Genomic DNA, 6,891 nt, shown 5'->3' with positions numbered 1-6,891 from the left:
GAGGGCTCTTGCTCGGTAACCCGTGTGAAATAAAGAAATTATTTATTTCATTTGTTTTCAAAATAAAATGAGTGTTATGAATTATTCAAGGAGGAAAAACAACAAGTAAAGCGTTATCTTTGCTCACAAATTGTATGTGGAATTAAGTTTCATAATTCTATAATATTTTCAAAATTTGCTTCGTTTCATTGCACACCTAATATTTCAGCTCCTTAGGACTCGCACAAAAACTAGTGTGTGGTTAGGTAAGCGAAGTAAGTAAAGCCCTTGTTGAAATCACACACTAGTGCAAATAGCATCAGGACAAACACACCTACTCTATGTGATGGTGATGTTCTGGTAGATTTGATGAATCACCCTTCTAAAGCGGTTGATGTCAAGGGTGACGTTCTGGCTGTTGAGGAAATACTTCCATCCCTCTGCAAATCCTTGTTTATGTATGAAGATAGGGTTAGTGAATATGGTGTGGTCCTTCGGGTATATGTCTTTGAGTGTCGTCTCATTGGTGTTTGCCTTATACTCGATGCACCGAAGCCCCATGCAGGTGTGGGCTGGCCGAAGGTAATCCAGCACATCCTCTTTATCTTGCCCCACGGGGCTATCTGCATCAATGTTCAGTTGTGCAGGAGGAACACCATATTGGTGAGCCCGGCGTCGTGCATGCCCACAATTACATCACATGAGTTCACCACCTCCGTGAACTAGGCCATGTCAGGCATGGGCTCTGGCCCTGGGGCTACCATCCCGACCTCAGTGGCAGTCGCAATGGCCTCCGCCTCATTTGTGATTGCGCTCGAGTGGCGCTGCGATAGCATGACAAGACGAGGCCTATCGCCGGAGGTATGACTTGTAGGGGTTGCCCACACACGTTTGAGTGAGTAGGCTGACTGGAGGAAGTCCTGAAAGTCCATCATCATGTAGTCAGTCTTGGAAAGAGTAGGAATGATCCCTAGGTCCTTATGCCTCTCGATGCCTAATTGCATTGACGGGAAGCAATGCACAATGTTGTCAGCGTCAAAATCGTTAATTGGGTAGATGGAGAGTGCTGCGAGGTTGTTTCGATACTTGACGAACCATTTGTGGCTGTAGTTGCTGGCCAAGAGATGGACGTTGCCGTTGTACTCCCGTGCCATGTTGTACAGAGGGACGACAATGCTGGCTATGTTGTGGTAGAAGTTATTCATGTAGTTGGGCTGGAAAAGACCACTGTAGGGACACTGTGGGTGATTGTCTGTCGTGGCGGGACCACATTCATGGCACCTGGTGTCGGTGTCAAAACCTGCAGATCTCGGGTAGGGGGTCCCGAGCTGTGGATATAGGATCAATGGGGAATAGGGACGAAGAACACTGTGTTTACCTAGGTCCAGGCCCTCTCTAGGAGGTAAAACCCTACGTCTTGCTTGATTGTATTTGATGTGTATACTATGATTATAGAGTCAATCTATCTCGAGATCACATGAGCTAAACCCTTGGAGATGAGGGATTGGATGTTGCTCTCCCCCTAATGACTAAAACCTTCTAGTTTATATAGACCCAAGTAGGGTTAGGGTACATATGATCGGTTACAACAAAGGAAAGATCATGCTAAATCTTGATTTGGAGGAAACACCACGGCTCCGAAGATCTCCTATCTGCTTACGAGTCCACACCCTAGCTCATCTCCATGATAGCTCATCAGTCCAGCCCATAAGCAACGGGCTGGCGGCTTGAGGACCCCTTAATCCAGGACTCCCCTAGTAACCCCCGAACTAGCCTCCAATGCCAGGGATTGTGATCGGCATCCGCATATCCCATAGTCTGATACGCCCATTTTGCATCATGCTTTTATATGGATATTTGTTGCATTATGGGCTGTTATTACACATTATAGCACAATACTTATGCCTTTTCTCTTTTATTTTATAAGATTTACATGAATAGGGAGAATGCCGACAGTTGGAATTCCGGACTGGAAAAAGAGAAAATATTAAAGACCTATTCCGCACAACTCCAAAAGTCCTGAAACTTCACAAAGAGTCATTTGGAATTAATAAAAAAATATTGGGCGAAGAAAGCACCAGAGGGGGTCACCGGCCATCCATATGGGTGGGGGTCGCGCCCTACCTCCCTGGGCGCGCCCCCTGCCTTGTGGGCCCCCTGTTAGGCCTCAGGTGCCCATCTTCTGCTATATGGTGTTTTTTGACCTAGAAAAAAAATCAGAAGGAAGCTTTCGGGACAAAACGCTGCCATCTCAAGGCGGAACCTGGGTAGAACCAATCTAGGTCTCGGCGGAGATGTTCTGCCGGGGAAACTTCCCTCCGGGAGGGGGAAATCGAAGGCATCGTCATAACCAATGATTCTCTCATCAAGAGGGGGTCAATCTCCATCAACATCTTCACCAGCACCATCTCCTCTCAAATCCTAGTTCATCTCTTGTATCCGCTCTCTGTCTCAAAACCTTAGATTGGTACCTATGGGTTGCTAGTAGTGTTGATTACTCTTTGTAGTTGATGCTAGTTGGTTTATTCGATGGAAGATCATATGTTTAGATCCTTAATGATAATTAATACTCCTCTGATTATGAACATGAATATGCTTTGTGAATAGTTATGTTTGTTCCTGAGGACATGGGAGAAGTCATGTTATAAGTAATCATGTGAATTTGCTATTCGTTCGATATTTTGATGAGATGTATGTTGTCTCTCCTCTAGTGGTGTTATGTGAACATCGACTACATGACACTTCACCATGATTTGGGCCTAGGGGAAGGCATTGGGAAGTAATAAGTAGATGATGGGTTGCTAGAGTGACAGAAGCTTAAATGCTAGTTTATGCGTTGCTTCGTAAGGGGCAGATTTGGATTCATATGTTTCGTGCTATGGTTAGATTTATCTTAATTCTTATTTCGTAGTTGCGGATGCTTGCGAGAGGGGTTAATCATAAGTGTGAGGCTTGTCCAATGAAGGACAACACCCAAGCACCGGTCCACCCACATCCAAATTATCAAATTAACGAATGCGAATCATATGAGCATGATGAAAACTAACTTGACAGTAATTCCCATGTGTCCTCGGGAGTGCTCTGATTTATATAAGAGTTCGTCCAGGCTTGTCCTTTGCTACAAAAAGGATTGGGCCACCTTGCTGCACCTTAGTTACTTTTGTTACTTGTTACCCATTACGAATTATTTTATCACAAAACTATCGGGTTGTTACCGATAATTTCAGTGCTTGCAGAGAATATCTTGCTGAAAACCGCTTGTCATTTCCTTCTGCTCCTCGTTGGATTCGACACTCTTAATTATCGAAAGGACTATTATAGATCCCCTATACTTGTGGGTCATCAAGACTCTTGTCTGGCGCCGTTTTCAGGGAGTGAAGCGCCTTTGGTAAGTGGAATTTGGTAAGGAAACGTTTATATAGTGTGCTGAAATTTACTGTCACTTGTTACTATGGAAAATAATCCTTTGAGGGGCTTGTTCGGGGTATATTCACCCCGACCGGAAGATCAAAGAGTTTCCCCTCAACCTACTGAATCTACTGAAAATATTTATTATGAAATACCTTCGGGTATGATAGAGAAACTGCTAGCTAATCCTTATGCAGGAGATGGAACATTACATCCTGATATGCACCTAATCCATGTGGATGAAGTTTGTGGATTATTTAAGCTTGCAGGTTTACCTGAGGATGAAGTCAAGAAGAAGGTCTTCCCTTTATCATTTAAGGGGAAGGCATTAACATGGTATATGCTATGTGATGATATTGGATCTTGGAACTACAACCGATTGAAATTGGAATTTCATCAGAAGTTTTATCCTGCATCTGGTTTATCGTGATCGGAATTATATATATAATTTTGGCCTCATGAAGGAGAAATTATTGCTCAAGCTTGGGGGAGGCTTAAGTCAATGTTATATTCATGCCCCAATCATGAGCTCTCAAGAGAAATTATTATTCAGAACTTTTATGCTCGGCTTTCTCGTAATGATCAATCCATGCTCGATACTTCTTGTACTGGTTCTTTTATGAAGAAGACTATTGAATTAAATGGGATTGATTGGAAAGAATTATAGGGAACTCTGAAGATTGGGAACTCGACGAAGGTAAGGAGTCAGGTATAAACCTTAAGTTTGATTGTGTTAAATCTTTTATGGATACGGATGCCTTTCGTGATTTTAGCACTAAATATGGACTTGACTTTGAGGTAGTAGCTTCTTTCTGTGAACCATTGGCTACTCATGTTGATCTCCCTAAGGAGAAGTGGTTTAAATATCATCCTCCAATTGAAGTGAAATTAGTAGAACCTATGAAAGTTGAAGAAGAAACTATTTCTTATAATGTTGATCCTAATGTTCCTACTACTTATATTGAGAAAGTACCTTTTCCTGTTAGGATAAAGGAATATGCTAAAGCTTCAACTGTGGTTCATAAGATTTATACTAGAACACCTACACACCCTGAACAAATTAAAGTTGATCCTAGTATTTCTATGGTTAAAGATCTCTTGGTCGATAATATTGATGGGCATGTTATTTCTTTCTGTGATGAAGCTGTTAGAATTGCTAAACCCGATATTAAAGTTAAACATAGACCTATTGTTGGCATGCCTGTTGTTTCTATTAAAATGGGAGATCATTGTTATCATGGCTTGTGTGATGTGGGTGCTAGGTATGAGTGCAATTCCTTTTACCTTATATAAATAAATTATGAATGATATTACACCTGCTAAGATAGAAGATATTGATGTTACTATTAAGCTAGCAAATAGAGATACTATATCACTGATTGGGATTGTTAGAGATGTTGAAGTCTTATGCGGGAAAATTAAATACCCTACTAATTTTCTTGTTCTTGGTTGCCTAGAAGTTGATTTTTGTCCCATTATATTTGGTAGACCTTTCTTGAACACTGTTAATGCTAAGATAGACTGTGAGAAAGATATTGTTACTGTTTGTTTAGGGGACATGTCTCATGATATTAATTTCTCTAAATTTCGTAGACAACCCCATGATAAAGAATTTCCTAGTAAGGATGAAATTGTTGGTCTTGCTTCTATTGTCGTGCCTCCTACTGATCCTTTGGAATAATATTTGATAGACCATGAAAATGATATGTTTATGAATGAAAGAAAGGAATTAGATGAAATATTCTTTAATCAAGGGCCTATTTTGAAACACAATTTGCCTGTTGAACTCCTCGAGGATCATCCTCCACCCAAGGGTGATCCCGTCTTTAAGCATAAACAATTACCTGACACTTTGAAATATGCTTATCTTGATGAAAAGAAGTTATTAGTGCTAACCTTTTAGAGGATGAAGAAAATAAATTATTGAAAACTCTGAAGAAGCACCGTGCCACTATTGGATATACTCTTGGTGATCTTAAGGGCATTAGTCCCACTCTATGTCAGGAAAAAAATAATTTGGAGCCTGATGCTAGACCAATTGTTGATCATCAACAAAGGTTAAATCCTAAGATGAAAGAAGGTATAATTTATCCTATTGCTGATAGTAGGTGGGTGAGTCCCGTTCATTGCGTCCCTAAGAACGGAGGTATTACTGTTGTCCCTAATGATAAGAATGAATTGATCCCTCAAAGAATTGTTATAGGTTATAGAATGGTAATCAAATTTCACAAATTAAACAAAGCTACTAGAAAAGATCATTACCCTCTACCTTTTATTGATCAAATGCTAGAAAGACTATCCAAACATGCACATTTCTGCTATCTAGATGGTTATTCTGGTTTCTCTCAAATACTTGTGTCAAAAGGGGACCAAGAAAAGACCACTTTTACTTGCCCTATCGGTACTTTTGCTTATAGACGTATGCCTTTTGGTTTATGCAATGCACCAGCTACCTTTTAAAGATGTAGGACTGCTATATTCTCTGACTTTTTTGAAAAGATTGTTGAGGTTTTCATGGATGATTTCTCCATTTATGAATCTTCTTTTGATGATTGCTTAAGTAACCTTGATCGAGTTTTGGAGAGATGTGAAGAAACTAATCTCGTCTTGAATTGGGAGAAGTGCCACTTTATGGTTAATGAAGGTATTGTCTTGGGGCATAAAATTTCTTAAAGAGGTATTGAAGTTGATAAAGCTAAAGTTGATGCTATTGAAAAGATGTCGTGTCCTAAAGATATCAAAGGTATAAGAAGTTTCCTTGGTCATGCTGGTTTCTATAGGAGGTTTATTAAAGACGTCTCTATAATTTCTAGGCCTCTCACTAATCTCTTGCAAAAAGATGTTCCTTTTGTTTTGGATGATGATTGTGTAGAAGCATTTGAAATACTTAAGAAAGCCATGATTTCTGCACCTATTGTTCAGCAACCTGATTGGAGTTTACCCTTTGAAATTATGTGTGATTCTAGTGATTATGTTGTTGGTGCTGTTCTAGGACAAAGAGTTGATAAGAAATTGAATTTTATTCATTATGCTAGTAAAACTCTAGATAGTGCCCAGAGAAATTATGCTACTATTGAAAAGGAATTTTTAGCAGTTGTTTTTGCTTGTGATAAGTTCAAATCTTTTATTGTTGATTCCAAAGTAACTGTTCACACTGATCATGCTGCTATTAAATATCTTATGGAAAATAAAGATGCTATACCTAGACTTATTAGAGGGGTTCTCTTGCTGCAAAAATTTGATTAGCATATTATTGATAGAAAGGGAGCTAAGAACCCCGTTACAGACAACTTTTCTAGGTTAGAAAATGTTCTTGATGACCCACTGCCTATTGATGATAGCTTTCCTGATGAGCAATTAGCTGTCATTAATACTCCATGGTATGCTGATTATGCTAATTACATTGTTGCTAAATTTATACCACCTAGTTTCACATACCAATAGAAGAAAAAGTTTTTCTATGATTTAAGACATTACTTTTGGGATGACCCACATCTTTATAAA

General features: G+C 39.7%; 1 pseudogene; it reads right to left on the bottom strand.

The window, feature by feature from the left end:
- Positions 1 to 318: 318 nt before the first annotated feature.
- Positions 319 to 1,285, bottom strand: LOC119341761 (annotated as a pseudogene).
- Positions 1,286 to 6,891: the final 5,606 nt, after the last annotated feature.

Source organism: Triticum dicoccoides, chromosome 7B, assembly GCF_002162155.2.
Source record: "Triticum dicoccoides isolate Atlit2015 ecotype Zavitan chromosome 7B, WEW_v2.0, whole genome shotgun sequence".
Lineage (NCBI taxonomy): Eukaryota > Viridiplantae > Streptophyta > Magnoliopsida > Poales > Poaceae > Triticum > Triticum dicoccoides.
Note: the sequence above shows the minus strand (reverse complement) of the source record. Positions and strands in the feature narration are given on the sequence as shown.